Below are 19450 nucleotides of genomic sequence, written 5' to 3'. Positions count from 1 at the left end.
ACGGTTGAGCAGGAGGGGCGGGGGGGGGGGGGGGGGGAGAGAAGAGGGAAGAATGTCTTGCTTCACCTTGCAGCTGAACAAGGGCTAAGATAATTTAGCTCAAAGTACTTATACACTGGCCAAAAAATGTGACTAGCATTGTAAAAACATGATTTTGATAAGATTACAGATTTGGCTGATAAAGGTAATAATGTTGATGTAATATTCGTAAACTTCTGTAAGGCATTTTACTTGACATGGCACACACTAAATGGATTAAAAATTGGCTGACAGGTCTCAAAATGTAACTGTAAACCAAAAATTGTCATCAAGCGGGTGTGTTTCCAGTGGGGTCCTGCAGGGATCATTTCTTGGCCCTATACTATTTAACACTTTCATCATTAACGCATAAAATCATCATGGATAAATTGTGCAAATGACCCAAAGATTGGAAGAGCAGTAAATAATAAAAAGGACAGGTCGCTGATTCGGAGCAATCTAAATTGCCTGTTAAGCTGGGTGCAAGCAAACTATATGCATTTTGATACAGTTAAATGTAAATGTATACCCCTGGGAACAAAGAACGTAGGCCATACTTCAAGATGGAGGATTCTATCCTGGGAAGCAGTGACTCTGAAAAAGATTTAGGGTTGTGGTGGATAATCAGCTGAACATGTGCTCCCAACGTGGCACTGTGACCAAAAGAGCAAATGTGAACCTGGGATGCTTAAACAGGGGAATCTTGCGTAGGACTAGAGGAGTTATTTAACCTCTGTATTTGGCAATGGTGCGACTGCCACTGGAATACTGTGTCCAGTTCTGGTGCCCACAGTTCAAGAAGGATGTTGATAAATTGGAGACAATTCAGACAAGAGCCACAAGAATGATTAAAGGAATATAAAACATGCATAATGACCAACTCAAGGAACTCAGTCTATTTAGCTTAACAAAGAGAAGGTTAAAGGGGGACTTGATTACAGTCTACAAATTTCTACATGGGTAAAAATACTTAATAATGAGCTCTTCAATCTAGCAGAGAAAGGTATAACATGAATCAAAGGCTGGAAGTTGAAGCTAGACAAATTTTCAATGTAAATAAGGCATACATTTTTAAACAATTAGTAATTAACCGCTGGAACAATTTACCAAGGGTTGTGGTGTATTCTCCATCACTGACAGTTTTTAAATCAAGTATGAATGTTTTTTCTAAAAGATATGGTCTAGGAATTATTTTGGGGAAGTTCTGTGGCCTGTGCTATTGAGGAAGTCACACTAGATGATCACAGTGGTCCTTTCTGGCCTTCGAATCTATGACTGCTGGCATAATTGTTTGCAGAATCATCAGAAAGGCAGAGGGACTTCATCAGCACGAAGAATGAACTATTATCCTGTCATTCCTAGAAGTCATCCTTACAAAGTGACATTGAGGCATATTTGGGTAGGGTTGCATATTTTCTGCTCATGTTTATCTGTTATGTGAATAAACAGAATACTTCATTTTTCAGCTTGTTCCAGAACAATCCCTTTCAGGAACAGTATATTTCCTCAAAATATTTTTAGCACAAATGATAGTCTTCTACATTCTTCATGATACATTACCTAGGCAGAGAAAATATTATATCGCCTCTGGATTACAAAATCAATCAGCTACTAATGCACATAGTGTAGATCTCATCCAGAAAACTGTTCACTATATATTTCATATCATATTCCTGTAATGAAAGACTACTGTGAATTATCCTAACCCAGGTTTGAATATTTTTACAGAACTTTCCCATCTAACAGAATTTTCCCAACTGACAAGATGTGTTAGCTAAGGCTTCTCTTGAATTAAATGCCCAGATGCCAAAGAGAAGACAAGAGTTCAACATGATAAAGCATTGGATACTCTGATCACTGTGAAGATCCGGTATTATTCACTTTACACTTTCGAAGTTGAAGAAATAAACTAACACTCACTGGCTGAATTGTTGAGGTTATTATGCTTTTCTCCACACTAACACATCTACATTACCTTTGTATATCTACATATTTACAGAAGGCTGTACACTTATCATTTAACTTTTTAGTTATTCTAAGCAAAGTAAATGAAACTGTGGGGTTCACTTATTTACTCTATGGTTAATGTTATGAATAATATGTGCCATATTGTTCACAAAATCAGATTCAAATATCTTATTACATGGTGCAAAACTCTCAAATCTTAGTTTGCTCAAATACTGACCAAGCTGAATAAAGCCATTTTTTAAAAAGAAAGTGATTTGTATTAATTATGAATGTCATTTTAACAAGAAGATTCCAAAATTACCTTTGGTGTTAAAGACAAATTTCACAGTCCACATTCATCTGGACAGTACTCTTTTGGCATTCTCTACCAATACACCTCAACCTGAAAACAACACAGTTCTATTGGATTCTAGTGTATTGCTTTAACTAAAATATACAGCCTTTATTCCTACAGGTTGAACCTCTCTAGTCCAGCACCCTCGGGACCTGACCGGTGCCAAAACAGTCAATATGAGAAGAGTCAATATGGTTTTTGTAAGGGGAATTTATGCCTCACCAAACTTTTAGAATTCTTTCAGGCGGCAGCAAACATATTGACAAGGGTGATCCAGTGGATATAGTGTACTTGGACTTTCAGAAAGCCTTTGACAAGGTCCCTTACCAAAGGCTCTTAAGCAAAGTAAGCAGTCATCGGATAAGAGGGAAGGTCCTCTCATGGATCAGTAACTGGTTAAAAGACAGGGAACAAAGAGCAGGAATAAATGGTCAATTTTGAGACTGGAGAGAGGTAGATAGTGGTGGTGGGACCAGTGCTGTTCAATGTATTCATAAATGATCTGGAAAAAGGGGTAAACAGTTTAGTGGCAAAATGTGCAAATGATACAAAATTACTCAAGACAGTTAAGACCAAAGCAGACTGAAGAGTTACAGAGGATCTCACAAAACTGGGTGACTGTACATCAAAATGGCAAATGAAATTCAATGTTGATGAGTGCAAACTCATGAAGGCTGGAAAACATAATCCCAACTATACATACAAAATGGCAGGATCTAAAGTAGCTGTTACCACTCAAGAAAGATCTTGGAGTCATTGTGGATAGTTCTCTGAAAACACCCACTCAATGTGCATCAGCTGTCAAAAAAGCTAATAGAATGTTAGGAACTATTAGGAAAGGGATAGATAATAAAACAGGAAATATTATAATGCCACTGTATACGAGACACTAAAATTATTTGCTGAAGTCACTGGACCAAGTTAACTTCTAAAATTACTCCATGTCTCAGTCTATTGTAGATCTTTCAGGGCAAGATGGAAGTGACAAATCATTAAACAGTACTGCCACAAAAAGAGATGCACTTTTACCCAAATGCTAAAGGCTGTATTCTACTCAAGAACTTATTTTCCATATACTTTGAGCGGAAGCACTGAAAGTCTTTCTTGGCTCTGTTCCTGTGGAAGCTAATTCTGATTCCACTTAAACAGTTTACTTCCACTGAATATAGACTTAGTGAGGAGGTGTAGTGTAACCTAAGCATCTCTGTGTATAAAGTACTGAGGATATTCAAGGACTTACAGTAACTAGGAGAGAACACAAATGTTGACACGAGGGACAGCTCTAAGAAACTAATAATTTAATTCCTGTTGCTCTTCTGTTTGAAATACACATACAGTGGGTTTCTGTCCTGTGCACTGGTAAGCTTCAATACTAGTTATTTAATGGCTCTATATAAAATAGGTTTGTAACCAGAAGAGCTCTTTTTGTTTTTTTTATCATATGACATGACTGGATCTTAAAAAAAAAAAAAAAAAAAAAAAAAAAAAAGACCAAACCTGGAATCCAGTAGGTCTATCAATTTGGCTCTTCCTGCATCCATACTCAGCCTGTATCCTCACAGAACCGAGTTGGAAGAAGATTCCAATCTCTTTTGTCCATGACTGAAAGATCAGACCTATATTTCTTGCTAAGCATGGTTTGATTTTGTTCCCTTCTCTCCCATGCTCCCAGCAGTGGGTATACCCAAAATAAAAGCCACTACATCCAATTCAATGTATCATAAGTAAAAACAAAGTTTATGAGCATAGCCTAGAAAATAAAGAGAAATTCATAAAATAATTAAGCAGAATATGAACACTGCTTCACTAATCATTAATGAAGCTGCAGTTAGCATAGTAAAAATCAGAGCCCGGTGTATTTCTCACCTGGAGAATTTGGTGCAGCGGCCAGCCTGTGCCACAGAACTGTGCTCCAGAATCTAAACTCTAAGTGCATACGTGTTCATATAAACATTTTTTTTAAAAACATAACACAAGTTTGTGAAGAAAATCTTCTAAACATGAACAAAGGTAATTGATGTAATGTTAACTTCCTGAGTCTGTTCAGTCTGAAACAAAAATTCTAAAAGAGCTGTGAACTATTCCATTCACCCCAATGTGTGGGTAATTCTGAAACCTGAATGTGGCATTTCACATCAATATTACTAACAATATCAAAGATGTTCATTTGGACAGAAACATCCACCTAATGTGCTTAGATTAAATCCCAATCTGCCTTCAATGCCTTCACTGTTGCTAAAAGTCCTAACTATCCCCGTCCTTAGCTGCCACAGCCTTCTTTTCTTCTCTTCTCCTTTTATAGTATTGCATACAAACAAAAATATGTTAAAAGAATATTAATCTTGCTAAATCAAGCAATCAACAGTTAGGAAATGCTAGAATTAAGGTTGCACGGACTACTTTAATTCATCTCCCTAGTTGTATATGCATTCTGACAGTCTCATTGACAGCCAGGGTGACAAAAAAACATCTCAATGAGCAGCAAGAGCCAGGTTAGGGCATAGATGAACCACATGACACCAGCCAGTCCAACTCAGCCCAGCCCAGGGCAGAGATCAGTGCCCAGCTCGCTCTGTGCTCAGCTCCAACGCAGACCAATGCTGCTGCTTCCTGTCCAGCCAACAAGGAGAGTGGGGCAGCACTTAGAACGCAGTGATTACGAGACCTGGCCCAGCCTGCCCCATAGCCACTCCTTGCAGGCCTAAGGGAGACACCGCAGCGCTGGCTGGCAAGAAGCTGAGACCAGGATTCTCCCCACCATTGCCAGCACAGTACCTAGCACCGCACTACCCATTACACCACAAGCAAGTGTGTGAGAGGGCCCTGCTCCAGCAGGGGGATTGGGGTGGTGGAGTAAATCCCACTCAGCTCCTTGCCGACCCTGGCTCCTTGTGCTAGTCCCTTTCTCCTTTCCTACCCACTTCCAGTCTCCATTCCTCAGGCAGTCCTTGCCCAGCCTCGCCCAGCCAGTCTTAGTCTCCCACTCCAGGCTTGCTTTCTGAGTTCCAATTCAATCTCTGCTCCCTCCTGCCCAAGCAGTGATGGACTCTCAGAGATTTTAGCTGTTAAGCACAAGCAAGTCTGACCAGGCGGTGCGAAGCGTGATTTTTCAAAGGCACATAACTTGGGCAGATTTTCACTGGAACAGCAAAAGGCACATACTCCCCTGCCAAATACCAAATCCCTGCTCCAAAGCATAGGGGTGCTAATGCCGTTTAAAGAAAAGGTCCAATGAATTTTTTTACATGGGCAAAATAATATATTTTCAGTATCTCCTTCTCTGAAATGGCTGAACTCCCCTCTCCCGCCCTCCAGAAAAAATTAGCCTGAGGCAGATACCCTGCATGCAAAGATTCAGTCCAAATATTTAAAATTTGGCAAAATTATAAGTTACTGAAAACCGTGTCTTATAATGGGAAGTGTCAGACAATCTCAATAATAAGATGAGCTACCAGTCCCACCTATAATAGTTCTACACTTCGGGACAAAACTAATTTTAAAACAATGTAAACCACACGATACTGCACTGATGAAAGTTTAAATTACTTTCTTTAAACAAGAACTATTTTTTAAATTTACCTGAAATTGCCACAGAGACTGTATGGCAGGTGGAGAAACAGGACTCCTGCCTCAGAATTTAGGTCCAGACTGATGCAGAGTCAATACTTTCTTGACTATGGTTAACCAAGAAGAAAACATGATTATCTTAAAGTCATGCATCTCACCAGTGCTAATGGAAATAGCCTGTTTCCAGGATGGCTAAGTGTTGCACAGCGTACCTTCTGTAACCACAGGATAACGTTAAGAGTGGAATTTCAAAAGCAGCCAGTGCTGATGTAACTGTGCTCCCTCTGAAGTCAATGGGAGCAGAGTCAAGACAACAGGAGCCCTTCTCAAAAAAACTCACCATAAATTTGTTAACACACTAATACAAAAATATAATTATACATACCTGGCAAGTGTAACCCACACACCTCCTGGGTGTGCTGTTCTGTCCCATCTAGTGGCACTGAGACCACTTAGAGAGAGAGATACTAAGCTCCAGAGGTCCCTGGTTTGATCCCGCCCACTGACGACCGGGGTCTGTCGGCATTACAAGTGGGGGCTTGTCCGGGATTTCAACTGGGAAGTCTCTAAAGCTCGGGATGTGCTTCCTCAGCTAGGAGAAGTATGTAACCCACACACCTTCTGGGTGTGGTATTCTGTCCCATCTAGTGGCAGCGAGACCACTTAAAGAGAGAGATAAAAAGAGTCTGCTCCACAGCCTTCGCTAAGAACCAGTTGGCTTTTAGCTCATGTGGTAGAGGCTCATGCACTAAGCGCCAGAGGTCTCCAGTTCAATGTCGGCATTACACAAGGATTACATGGAAGTTCTCTCTTTTCCCCGCCACTATGACTATGCAAACCCATCCTTCACTGGAACATGATAACTTTGCCAGAGTCTCATCAGTTTGACAGCGGGTGCCTGAGCTTTAGGCATAAGTGAAAACAAACTAGAAGCTGTTGTTTTTGAGGCAAACATTCCCAGCCAAGAAACACTGCATTATTATTACTCTTTTCTGAACTATTTCTACACTACTCAATACAGCTTCTTAGCTCCTCCCACACAATACAATAGGGTCATGCAGCTGTGTGATGCCAACTAGTGGCACACAAGCAAGCGTGGTGACACAATGACTAACTAAATGAAATAAAGTCTTTTTTTCCCTTTTGGCTCAGGATACACAGAACTTGGCAGCCCGGCTGACTCTGGTACAGCAGTTCTCAAACTGTGGGTCGGGTCCCCAAAGTGGGTTGTGACCCCATTTTAATGGGGTCGCGAGGGCTGGCTTAGGCTTACAGGGGCCCAGGACTGAAGCTGAAGCCTGAGTCCCACCGCCTGGGGCCGAAGCCAAAGCATGAGGGCTTCCACCCTGGGTGGCGGGGCTCAGGTTACATGCCCTCTGCCTGGGGCTGAAGCCCTTGGACTTCAGCTTTGGCCCCGCGGCCTGGGGCGGTGGGTTTTGGGCTTTGGCCCCCCTGCCCAGGGTGGCGAGGCTTGGGTGGGGCTCAGGTGGCTCAGGCTTCGGCATCCCTTCCTGGGGTTGTGTACTAATTTTTGTTGTCAGAAGGGGGTCATAGTGCAATGAAGTTTGAGAACCCCTGCTCTAGTACAAATCAGTCACCCAGATGAAGAAGAATTCTTCAAGCTTATGTAAAGGAAGCCAAAATATATCTGATGAGTACTAAGTCTTTAATCAGCTTCATGCTAAAATTTAATTATTATATCACAATCACACAGACACAAAATTACAAATTATACAAACTAATAGTAACAGTTATTCCAAGCATCTAAATGCGTCCTCTACAGATAGAGCAGATGAAACCAATAAACAATTGAAATTCTTACAAATAAACCCTTTCAAAAATATTTCTAACTTCTGCCAGAAATTTTAACCAATGAAATACAGGTCTGAAAAGGTAAGAGTAAAATTTCAGCAGGAAAGCACTTTACTCAAATTAATCCATCCCATAATCAGACAGCAAGCCATTTTCTTAAAGAAACACAGACATGGAAGACATTTCAAATTGTTCTGACTGGGACAGAGAATATTGTTAGTGGAGAATATTGCATAAACGTCTCACTTGCCCATATGCTACCATTAGAAGATCAGATGGCAGCAGCAAGAATCTCAATTATTAAAGCAAAGAATATGGAATGGCAATGGTACTGGTACATCTTAGTTTAATGCTGCTGATGAGAAAGGAAGTACAAATGGTATCATCACCACAGATTATACTCCAAGGACATTATAAAATAGACATATTAAATGGGTTTGAAATTAAGCCTGGTAAGGGTCAATTTCAGTCATAACTTGTCACAGAATGAACTTTGTCCAAACTTTGTCTAAGAATTGTAATTGTTTTTCTAATGTATGGAGGAAAGATTTGAATAAAATTTTAAAAACAATAACTTATAATGTGGACAAACAGTATACGTCCAGTATGTTGCTATCTCTGAAATAAGGGTAGAACTGAACTGAGGGAAGAAAACAGCAAGAGCAGATTCAGGAAATATGTGGACCAGAGTGAAGCTATTCTATGGGGACCCCATCTATAAGATTCAGTAGGATATCGGATTGGATCAAACTAATCATCTATCTAGTCCAGTATCCTGTCTCTGAAAGCAGACAACACCAGTTGCTCATAGGAAGATGCAAGAAATCCTGCAGAAAGGAGTTATGAGATAATCTGCACCCAAGGAAATTTCTTCCTAAACCCCAGTAGTTTGAGTTGTCTTAAACCCTGAAACATGAGTCAGCAAAAGTCTCAAACAACTCTGCTTTGTCAATTAGAGGTTGACATCTTGATCGAGATGGTGCATCCCAGACCCAGACAATCATGGTCCTCTCAGAGACAGCAGTCACAATTGTTGATGGTCACAATTGTCTGTTTCAAGCACCCATGTTCTTTACACTGTTTAAAACAACTGAAAACCTGTCTGCCTCCATAAAAATATGAAAAATAAAGAAAGCAAAAAAACAGTGCAAGTCAGAAGAGATGGAAATGAACATCTGAGCACCAAAATGACAACTAATACTAGGAATGAGGTCAGCTAGTACTTTACTTTTCATAGTACTGAAAAGGCTTCAGTGAACTGAGGGCTTCTTCAGTGCAAAGTGTCAACAATAACAAAACTTGGAAAAAGCATCCACGGGATCAACACACTAGACTTTGTTGACTCTATGAGTCTAAGTGGTAGAAGCTGTTTCTTTAAGTAGTTTGTCTGCTAGGACTACTGAGAAGGAATTTACATGTGCTACTGATGAACAAACTTCAAAAGAGATTTGGATAAATTTTGATAGTAGTGCAGGAATGCCTCTATTCAGCATTGCTTGGTGAGGCCTCATCTGGAATACTGTATCCAGTTTTGGGCCCCACACTACAAGAAAAAACTGGAAAGAGTCCAGCAGAGGCCAATAAAAATTATTAGGGGGCTGGAGCACATGATTTATGAGAAGAGGCTGAGGGAACTGGGATTATTTAGTCTGCGGAAGAAAAGAATGAGGGGGGATTTGATAGCTGCTTTCAACTGCCTGAAAGGGGGTTCCAAAGGGGATGGAGCTAGACTGTTCTCAGTGGTAGCAGATGACAGAACAAGGAGTAATGGTCTCAAGTTGCAGTGGGGGAGGTTTAGGTTGGACATTAGGAAGAACTTTTTCACTAGGAGGGTGGTGAAGCACTGGAATGGGTTACCTAGGGAGGTTGTGGATACTCCTTCCTTAAAGGTTTTTAAGATCAGACTTGACAAAGCCCTGGCTGGGAGATTTAGTTGGGGATTGGTCCTGCTTTGAGCAGGGGGTTAAACTAGATGACCTCCTGAGGTCCCTTCCAACCCTGATATTCTATGATTCTATGAAAATGATAATTTAAAAGCAAAAAGATAGATATATTTTTTCAAACCTCTAAGATGGTTCAGTTCAAATTTTGGGTTAAGTTTCAGGGGTACAATCCTGGCCCCACTGGGTATGTCTACACAGCAAAAAAAAACTTGAAGGCTCATGACAGCCGACTTGGGCTTGCAGGGCTTGGGCTGCTGGGCTGTTTCACTGCTGTGTGGACTTCCAGGCTCAGACTGGAGCGTAGGCTCTAGAACCCTATAAGGTGGGAGGGTTCCAGAGCTTGGGCTCCAGCTGGAGCCCAGAAGTCTGCTCAACAATGAAACAGCCTGACCGCCCAAGGCCCGTGAGCCCAAGTCAGCTGACATGGGCCAGCCTCATGATTTTCTTTGCTGTCTAGAGAGACCCACTGAAGTCAACAGCAAAATTCCCATTGAATTTATAGGGCCAGAATTTCACCCTTGGTTTGGTTCTTGTTCTATTCAAACTTATTTCCTCATCCCTAGCAAAGACACCATAAAGGTAGGGGTCTAGCCTGTGGTAACTGAGGGTTTTCATAGTGCAGAATGAGTAGTTTCTTAACACATAACAAAAAAAGGTTATTTTGTTGTTTCCTCAAACTTCTCAAGGTGCATGGTTAGGGTGGGAGCAAACCTGAAAGAAACAATGAAATGAGTTTTGATACAATCTATAGTGTGACAGGCAATTGCATTTTTTTCCAGTAATAAAACTGTGTGATTGCTCCAAACAAGAAAATAATTTCACCAGTGATTTAAGCCAATAAATATTACCCAATATATAAATAAAAAACTAATCATGTTGGAAATAGTTAGTTATGAGGTAGATTATATATGTAAATTAAACTAATTATATACGTTGCACTATAGCAATTTTGAAAGTCTGTGAGATCTGAAATTAGAAAAACACTATTAAAGTTTACCTTACTGTAATATCCCTCAAAGTGCATTTTAGCTTTTTTTCTGCACTAAGTTTATTTGTACATATTTTATGATATTGTCTCAGACACCTGTATGTTATAAATATATTTAACCTAAAAACCTATTTTGAGGGTTTTATTAAATCAGAAGTCTGTACCCAATATGTTTCCTTTCAGTGCTAGAAGTTATTACAAGAGTTATTGGCTAGTTGTAGGACATAGCAGAGCCAGAAAAAACATTTCATAGATTCACATACTGCAGCACCAGAAAATGTCTCATTTACACTGTGCCCAGAACCACAAAAATTTATCAAATACATTTCCAGACTCCCCAACCAAATAAAGGCTATATTTCCGAATACACTTTGTGCAGTTATATGTTTCGTTCACTCACGTTGGCTATGTACAATAGTACTTCTTTCAAAAACAACCTCCTCAATTCCCTAAATGATAAAACATCATGTACACAACTCCTGGTGTGTGTGGGGATGGCGGTCTTACCTAAAAACTAGACAGCAAACGATCTACCCCAGATTTGCAAGAATGTCTAACACAAAGTCCAGTAAATCATAAAGCACCAAGTTGGTGGGGCTGAGAAAGCCTGCATCTTGTCGAAAAATCAAAATGTGTGCTTAAGAAAAATGCCTTCTCTTCCCCCTAACAAGTAAGAATTTATATTCTTATTTTGGTATCCCCATATTGTCATTTTACTGGTTTCAGAGTAGCAGCCGTATTAGTCTGTATTCGCAAAAAGAAAAGGTGTACTTGTGGCACCTTAGAGACTAACAAATTTATTTGAGAGTAAGCTTTCGTGAGCTACAGCTCACTTCATTGGATGCATTCAGTGGAAAATACAGTGGGGAGATTTATATACACAGAGAACATGAAACAATGGGTGTTATCATACACACTGTAAGGAGAGTGATAACTTAAGATGAGCTAATACCAGCAGGAGAGCAGGGCGGGGGTGGGAGGGAAGAAAACCTTTTGTAGTGATAATCAAGGTGGGCCATTTCCAGCAGTTGACAAGAACATCTGAGGAACAGTGGGGGGCGGGGGAATAAACATGAGGAAATAGTTTTACTTTGTGTAATGACCCATCCATTCCCAGTCTCTATTCAAGCCTAAGTTAATTGTATCCAGTTTGCAAATTAATTCCAATTCAGCAGTCTCTCGTTGGAGTCTGCTTTTGAAGTCTTTTTGTTGTAATATTGCGACTTTTAGGTCTGTAATCAAGTGACCAGAGAGATTGAAGTGTTCTCCGACTGGTTTTAGAATGTTATAAATCTTGACATCTGATTTGTGTCCATTTATTCTTTTATGCAGAGACTGTCCAGTTTGACCAATGTACATGGCAGAGGGGCATTGCTGACACATGATGGCATATATCACATTGGTAGATGTGCAGGTGAATAAGCCTCTGATAGCGTGGCTGATGTGATTAGGCCCTATGATGGTGTCCCCTGAATAGATATGTGGACACAGTTGGCAATGGGCTTTCTGCAAGGATAGGTTCCTGGGTTAGTGGTTCTGTTGTATGGTATGTGGTTGCTGGTGAGTATTTGCTTCACATTGGGGGGCTGTCTGTAAGCAAGGACTGGCCTGTCTCCCAAGATCTGTGAGAGTGATGGGTCATCCTTCAGGATAGGTTGTAGATCCTTAATAATGCGTTGGAGGGGTTTTAGTTGGGGGCTGAAGGTGACGGCTAGTGGCGTTCTGTTATTTTCTTTGTTGGGCCTGTCCTGTAGTAGGTGACTTCTGGGTACTCTTCTGGGTCTGTCAATCTGTTTCTTCACTTCCTCAGGTGGGTATTGTAGTTGTAAGAATGCTTGATAGAGATCTTGTAGGTGTTTGTCTCTGTCTGAGGGGTTGGAGCAAATGCGGTTGTATCGTAGAGCTTGGCTGTAGACGATGGATCGTGTGGTATGATCTGGGTGAAAGCTGGAGGCATGTAGGTAGGAATAGCGGTCAGTAGGTTTCCGGTATAGGGTGGTGTTTATGTGACTATCGCTTATTAGCACTGTAATATCCAGGAAGTGGATCTCTTGTGTGGACTGGACCAGGCTGAGGTTGATGGTGGGATGGAAATTGTTGAAATCATGGTGGAATTCCTCAAGGGCTTCTTTTACATGGGTCCAGATGATGATGATGTCATCAATATAGTGCAAGTAGAGTAGGGGTATTAGGGGATGAGAGCTGAGGAAGCGTTGTTCTAAGTCAACCATAAAAATGTTGGCATACTGTGGGGCCATGCGGGTACCCATAGCAGTGCCGCTGGTTTGAAGGTATACATTGTCCCCAAATGTGAAAAAGTTATGGGTGAGGACAAAGTCACAAAGTTCAGCCACCAGGTTTGCCGTGACATTATCGCGGATACTGTTTCTGACGGCTTGTACTCCATCTTTGTGTGGAATGTTGGTGTAAAGGGCTTCTACATCCATAGTGGCCAGGATGGTGTTTTCAGGAAGATCACCGATGGATTGTAGTTTCCTCAGAAAGTCAGTGGTCTCTCAAAGATAGCTGGGAGTGCTGGTAGCGTAGGGCCTGAGGAGGGAGTCTACATAGCCAGACAATCCTGCTGTCAGGGTGCCAATGCCTGAGATGATGGGGTGCCCAGGATTTCCAGGTTTATGGATCTTGGGTAGTAGATAGAATATCTCAGATTGGGGTTCCAGGGGTGTGTCTGTGCGGATTTGATCTTGTGCTTTTTCAGGGAGTTTCTTGATCAAATGGTGTAGTTTCTTTTGGTAACTCTCAGTGGGATCAGAGGGTAATGGCTTGTAGAAAGTGGTGTTGGAGAGCTGCCGAGCAGCCTCTTGTTCATATTCCGACCTATTCATGATGACAACAGCACCTCCTTTGTCAGCCTTTTTGATTATGATGTCAGAGTTGTTTCTGAGGCTCTGGATGGAATTGTGTTCTGCACGACTGAGGTTGTGGGGCAAGTGATGCTGCTTTTCCACAATTTCAGCCTGTGCACGTCAGCGGAAGCACTCTATGTAGAAGGCCAGTCTGCTGTCTCGACCTTCACGAGGAGTCCACCCAGAATCCTTCTTTTTGTGGTGTTGGTAGGGAGGTCTCTGTGGATTAGTATGTTGTTCACAGGTGTGTTGGAAATACTCCTTGAGTCGGAGACGTCGAAAATAGGATTCTAGGTCACCACAGAACTGTATCATGTTCATGGGGGTAGAGGGGCAGAAGGAGAGGCCACGAGATAGGACAGCTGCTTCTGCTGGGTAAGAGTATAGTTGGATAGGTTAACAATATTGCTGGGTGGGTTGAGGGAACCATTGCTGTAGCCCCTTGTGGCATGTAGTAGTTTAGAAAGTTTAGTGTCCTTTTTCTTTTGTAGAGAAGCAAAGTGTGTCTGGCTGTGTAGACTCCCTCCTCAGGCCCTACGCTACCAGCACTCCCAGCTACCTTCGAGACACCACTGACTTCCTGGGGAAACTACAATCCATTGGTGATCTTCCTGATAACACCATCCTGGCCACTATGGATGTAGAAGCCCTCTACACCAACGTTCCACACAAAGATGGACTACAAGCCGTCAAGAACACCATCCGCGATAATGTCACGGCTAACCTGGTGGTTGAACTTTGTGACTTTGTCCTTACCCGTAACTATTTTACATTTGGGGACAATGTATACCTTCAAATCAGCGGCACTGCTATGGGTACCCGCATGGCCCCACAGTATGCCAACATTTTTATGGCTGACTTAGAACAACGCTTCCTCTGCTCTCGTCCCCTAATGCCCCTACTCTACTTGCGCTATATTGATGACATCTTCATCATCTGGACCCATGGAAAAGAAGCCCTTGAGGAATTCCACCATGATTTCAACAATTTCCATCCCACCATCAACCTCAGCCTGGTCCAGTCCACACAAGAGATCCGCTTCCTGGATATTACAGTGCTAATAAACGATGGTCACATAAACACCACCCTATACCGGAAACCTACTGATCGCTATTCCTACCTACATGCCTCCAGCTTTCACCCTGACCACACCACACGATCCATCGTCTACAGCCAAGCTCTGCGATACAATCACATTTGCTCCAACCCCTCAGACAAAGACAAACACCTACAAGATCTCTATCAAGCATTTTTACAACTACAGTACCCACCTGCGGAAGTGAAGAAACAGACTGAGAGCCAGAAGAGTTCCCAGAAGTCACCTACTACAGGACAGGCCTAACGAAGAAAATAACAGAACGCCACTAGCCGTCACCTTCAGCCCAACTAAAACCCCTCCAACGCATTATTAAGGATCTACAACCTATCCTGAAGGATGACCCATCACTCTCACAAATCTTGGGAGACAGGCCAGTCCTTGCCTACAGACAGCCCCCCGACGTGAAGCAAATACTCACCAGCAACCACATACCACACAACAGAACCTCTAACCCAGGAACCTATCCTTGCAACAAAGCCCGTTGCCAACTGTGCCCACATATCTATTCAGGGGACACCATCACAGGGCCTAATAACATCAGCCACACTATCAGAGGCTCGTTCACCTGCACATCCACCAATGTGATATATGCCATCATGTGCCAGCAATGCCCCTCTGACATGTACATTGGTCAAACTGGACAGTCTCTACGTAAAAGAATAAATGGACACAAATCAGATGTCAAGAATTATAACATTCATAAACCAGTTGGAGAACACTTCAATCTCTCTGGTCACGTGATTACAGACATGAAAGTTGCAATATTACAACAGAAAAACTTCAAAACAAGACTCCAGCGAGAGACTATTGAATTGGAATTCATTTGCAAATTGGATACTATTAACTTAGGCTTGAATAGAGACTGGGAGTGGCTAAGTCATTATGCAAGGTAACCTATTTCCCCTTGTTTTTTCCTACCCCACCCCCCAGACGTTCTTGTTAAACCCTGAATTTGTGCTGGAAATGGCCCACCTTGATTATCATACACATTGTAAGGAGAGTGATCACTTTAGATAAGCTATTACCAGCAGGAGAGTGGGGTGGGGGGAGAGAAAACCTTTTGTAGTGGTAAACACCCATTTATTCATGGTTTGTGTGTATAAAAAGATCTTCTGTACTTTCCACAGTATGCATCCGATGAAGTGAGCTGTAGCTCACGAAAGCTTATGCTCAAATAAATTGGTTAGTCTCTAAGGTGCCACAAGTACTCCTTTTCTTTTTGCAAATACAGACTAACACGGCTGTTATTCTGAAACCTTTAAAAAAATTCTTACAGCTGTTTCATTGTGATGCTCTAGAATCTCCATGCTTTCGAGCAAGGACTTAAAATTTAGGGGAGGGGTTGCCCTAATGTAAGGAATGTGCCTTTTGAAGACTCTGTGAAAATTCACCCAAATTTGGCCATTTTATAAGCCTTGGTAAAAATTTCATATCACTCATACTCAATAGAAGCTTCATATTTTGGCAGCTAAATTATATCTCAATATTCTGTTTGCATTGAGCATTTTCCATCTCTTCACAGCTCTTATGTGTGCCAACTAGTAGGGCTCAGTGTAGGTTTTTTATTGCCCAGGGCAGAAAATGTTTTTGGCACCTCCCTCTTCCACTTCTCCTCCTCCAGAAATGGATTTGGCACTCATGAATGTGGTTGCCCAGAGCAGCCATCCTGACTGCCCATCCCTAACGCCAACCCCGGTGATCAGACTGCACATGCACAGAGCCACTGAGCATGCTCCAGCCCTGAACTGCAGTGGCTGAATAGAACTTTCCTTGCAATTGCTTTTTACAATAGTTGTGGGGTTGCTGTGGCACTGGCCAGTGGAAGTGAGAGCAGAAAGAGACATACAGTCCTGTGCTCTCAATGCTCCCCTGCTGGTGCCCAGGCAACTTGTGGGAGAAGGAGGAAGCTGCCTGACTCGAATGCAGAAGAATGAGGACCAGGGGCAAGAGGGAAGAAATGCAGGGCATAGGGCAGTAAGGATAGGAGCTTAGAGGGTGAGGATGGTTAGCAGCAGAATCCAGCAATGGGGGAAGACAAAAAAAGTGGGGGGAAGCGGGCAGGAGCTGGAGGGAAGAGAGGGTCAGGGAGGGAAAGAAATGAGGGGGTGGGGGAGAATTAGGAGCAGAACCTGGGGAGGAGGAGTGGATAGGCGCAGGATAGGGTCAGAAGGCTCTGTGACCATTAGAGCACACTCCCCAACCAAACCTTGGATTGAGCATCATTCCTGATGCTCATCATTCCTTTGCTGTCTAGCAAAATGCCTGTAAAATCCATGGGAAAACTGTCTCTACACTCCCTCTAGTGGCAGGTCAACATAAAAGATTGCAGCCATTTACTGTTATCAGTTACTTCATTAGCTCCCACAAATAACCCATGTGAAGGAGTCAAGATAGTTCTACATTACATTTTTTTTTTCAATTTTTAAGTTTAAAAACTTAAATTACTTTAAAAACTATGTCAAAAGAACATGAAGTTTCCAAAGTCTAGTGCTCAAAAGTTAAAAAATGCCAGAATGAACATTGCCTGTGTAATTTAAATCATCCTCCTTGCGCATATGCATTATGACACAGTCTTTAGTTACATGACCACATACTATTTTTTCTACACAACCATTTTTATTCAGTGCACAAAGCTGTGCTATGGGAATGGATAAGCATAGCATAATTAAAGAGACTATAGTCTGTAGGATCCCTGCTTCATTTGTTGCAGAAGTTGAAAGGTGTGTAGTGAACAAATGAGGCAGGGAGTTGCAGGAAAAGAAAGAATGGTCTCATACGGCTAAGGCAGCTGAATGCCATCCTGGAGAATTGGATTCTATCCCTGCCTCTGCCACAGAGTTTCTAGGTAAAGCTGGACAAGTCACAAACAAAAGTTTTCAAAGGTGGCCACTGTTTGTTCCTCATTTTCTGGGTACCCAACTTGAGATACCTACGGTCTGATTTTCAGAAAAGCTAAGCACTCACAACAGCAACTGACATCAATGGGAGTCCTCCTCTGAACACATAAAGTGTTAAGTACTCTGGAAACTCAGGCCCTACACTTACACTGAGCCCCTACAATTAGCTAAAAGTTTTGACAATTTTGGTTTTCATCTCTGTGCCTCAATTCCCCATGTGTAAAATGGAGATAATACCATTGTGTATCAAGAGACAGTATTATAAAATGATACACCCTCAGCAGTGGTCTACCAATTAATCCTCATAAATAAAGTCTCCAGACGCTTGAGGCTTGACATGATCCAGGATTTATGAGCACAATGAAGAGTTGTGCTCAGCAAAATCAGAACATAATAAAAATCACATTAGTGAGAATAAAAACAGCCAAATTCTACCTCAGCTGAAGAAAGGAGAAAATGTAAGTGATAAAGATCAGATGCTTCCTAGCTTTCTACTAAGAAATGGAGGCCAGGGGGGAAGGAAGGGAGAGGGGACAGAAAAAACTAGCCAGTGGGATGACCTGCCCTCATGTGAAATCAATGGGATTACTCATCATGTGAGTAATGACCTGCAGTATAGGACCCTAAAGGCATGTCTGTCTGTTTATTACGAGTTCTTAAGGGCAGGGACTGCATAGTCCTGCAGCTGGGAGCATGCTTCCCATCCCAGTAGACAGACATACGGTAGCTCTGCTAGAGCTGTACACTAAAAACAGCAGCATGGACATTGCAGCACAGGCAGCAGCAAGGGCTAACTATCACAGGACAAACCTCCTGGGTCCACACTCAGGTGAGCAGCCTGTGCCCCTGCCCCAAGTGTCCACACCACTATTTTTAGCATGCTAGGTCCAGCAGAGCTAGCTTGTGTCTGTCTACACAGGCTTGGAAGCACACTCCCAGCTGCAGAGTAGACATCCCTAGGTAACCAAGGCCCTGATGCTGCACTAAGCTCTGTATAGATGGACTCCTCAATGCCATTTACTTCAAAAGAGCTTCATGTGATCACAGGTGTCCACCTAACCAGAGCTCATGGCAGGATTGGGCCTCAAATTATCAAAGTTCAGAAATTCTGAAATACTTTTGTTCTCTGATTAATTTTATTTTTGTAATTATTGCTCCCAATAGGAACAGTGACATGTAATTAAAGCATCTTCGAGGATTTTAGTGAGATAAAAGCTACTAGCTTCCATAGGTAATATTTCTGGGAGAAAAAAATGTAAATTATTTGTACTGATGTAACTATAATTGATAGGAAAATAAGGCAAGATTGGGTTAAAACAGCTCAAATAACATTTATACTTTATATTCTAATTTGTGATGACCTAACATTACCTTTTACTTATAGTATGTAACAGAAAGGGGAAATGAAAAGGGAAGTACAGTAGTGAAGATTTTTTAAATGGACAATAATTCTTCTGAATTGAAAATGCTACCCTAAAATAAGAGAATTCAAAGATCCAATTAAAAGATACAAGATTCTTTAAAAAATTCTTTAAGCCAACATCATAACTTCAGGAAATAAATTCAGCAGGCACACTGCAGAACTCCTTTTTGGAATGGTGTCCAGGAAACATCATCATCTTTTTCCTTAGCTAAGCTGGGGCGCGGGAGAGCTGTAATGTTGCAAAAATTTGAAGTAATTAAAGATAGAACAGATTAAGATACTTTTGAGTGTGCTATAATATTGGAATTTTCATTAATTTACATGGGTAACAGTTACAGGGCAGGGACAGTCTTTTTATTCTGTTTGCACAGCCCCTAGTACAATGGGATCCTGCTCTTTGGCTAGGGCCTCTAGGAACTACACTTATACAAGTGAATAAATAAATAAATAAATATGATGACTTTGCAGTGCAGTACTGGAAGGGAGAGTAAACCTGAGCTGGCTCCTCTGACAGTTTATGGCACTTGTTTAGCT

At 41.8% G+C, this 19450-nt stretch overlaps 1 long non-coding RNA gene across 2 annotated transcripts in view; it reads right to left on the bottom strand.

The window, feature by feature from the left end:
- The window catches only part of LOC102934311, a 168191-nt gene that overhangs the window by 122341 nt on the left and 26400 nt on the right, over nt 1-19450 (bottom strand). The window contains exon 1 of one of the 2 annotated variants that reach the window (XR_006290959.1): nt 5900-5990. The exons of the other annotated variant lie outside the window; for it this stretch is intronic. This is a non-coding gene — a long non-coding RNA (uncharacterized LOC102934311). Of the gene's footprint in view, nt 1-5899; nt 5991-19450 lie in introns of those variants that run through there. 2 annotated transcript variants of the gene reach the window in all.

This window comes from Chelonia mydas, chromosome 5 (genome assembly GCF_015237465.2).
Source record: "Chelonia mydas isolate rCheMyd1 chromosome 5, rCheMyd1.pri.v2, whole genome shotgun sequence".
In the NCBI taxonomy this organism is placed as follows: domain Eukaryota; kingdom Metazoa; phylum Chordata; order Testudines; family Cheloniidae; genus Chelonia; species Chelonia mydas.
The sequence above is the reverse complement of the archived record's forward strand: the minus strand, read 5'-3'. Positions and strand labels throughout refer to the sequence as shown.